Source organism: Echinops telfairi, unplaced genomic scaffold (genome assembly GCF_000313985.2).
Source record: "Echinops telfairi isolate 266 unplaced genomic scaffold, ASM31398v2 ScPeMD7_7356;HRSCAF=8355, whole genome shotgun sequence".
In the NCBI taxonomy this organism is placed as follows: Eukaryota; Metazoa; Chordata; class Mammalia; order Afrosoricida; family Tenrecidae; genus Echinops; species Echinops telfairi.
Window position 1 is genome coordinate 645,757 of NW_022111256.1, and position 1,139 is coordinate 646,895.

Below are 1,139 nucleotides of genomic sequence, written 5' to 3' on the forward strand. Positions count from 1 at the left end.
GGTCATTTCATAACTTTGTATTTATAATTTCCTTTCTGTAAGTGTGATCCTTTGCAAACCACCACACTCACTCCCTTTGTGACAAGGAGCCTAGAAGAGGGAAGGAGTAGAAGGAAAAGTGCTTTCACCCCACATCGAGGAAATGCTTGAATTAAGTGTTCTGTGTGGATAAAGTGAGGACACTGCTTTGCACAGACTTGGTCATACTAGAAGCATAGAGTATTCCACTAAATAAATCAGACTAGAATCAGAAATAAATGGTCATAATTTCTTGGGTGTAAGGACCAGAACACTCTATTTGAAATTCTCTGAGACACAGGGTTTTTCTGCCACTATTTCTTTCTTTTATTCCCATTTAATCTTTTTATTGGGGGCTCATACAACTCTTATCACTATCCATACATCATCCATTGTAACAAGCACATTTGTACATTTGTTGCCATCAACATTCTCAAAACATTTGCTTTCTACTTGAGCCCCTGATATCAGCTCCTCATTTTTCCCCTCCTTCCCCACTCCCCCCACCATCATGAACCCTTGATAATTTATAAATTATTATTATTATTTCATATCTTACACTGTCCAATGTCTCCCTTCACTCACTTTTCTGTTGTCCGTCCCCCAGGTAGGGGTTATATGTAGATCCCTGTAATCAGTTCACTCTTTCCACCCCACCCTCCCTCCACCCTCCGGTCTGGCCACTCTCAGTGCTTGTCCTGAAGGGATCATCTGTCCTGGATTCCCTGTATTTCCAGTTCCTATCTGTACCATTGTAAATTCTCAGGTCTAGCCATATTTGTAAGATAGCATTGGGATCATAATAGTGGGGGAGCAGTGGGTGGGAGGAACCATTTAGGATCTAGAGGAAAGTTGTATGTTTCATCGTTGCTACCCTGCACCCTGACTGGCTCATCTCCTCCCCACGTCCCTTCTGTAAGGGATGTCCAATTGCCTACTGATGGGCTTTGGGTCCCCATTCCATACTCCCCCTCATTCACAATGATATGATTTTTTTGTTCCTTGATGCCTGATCCCTTCAACACCTCATGATCACACAGGCTGGTGTTCTTCTTCCATGTGGGCTTTGTTGCTTGTGAGTTAGATTCTGCCACTATTTCTATAAAATATTCTGCCCCCCC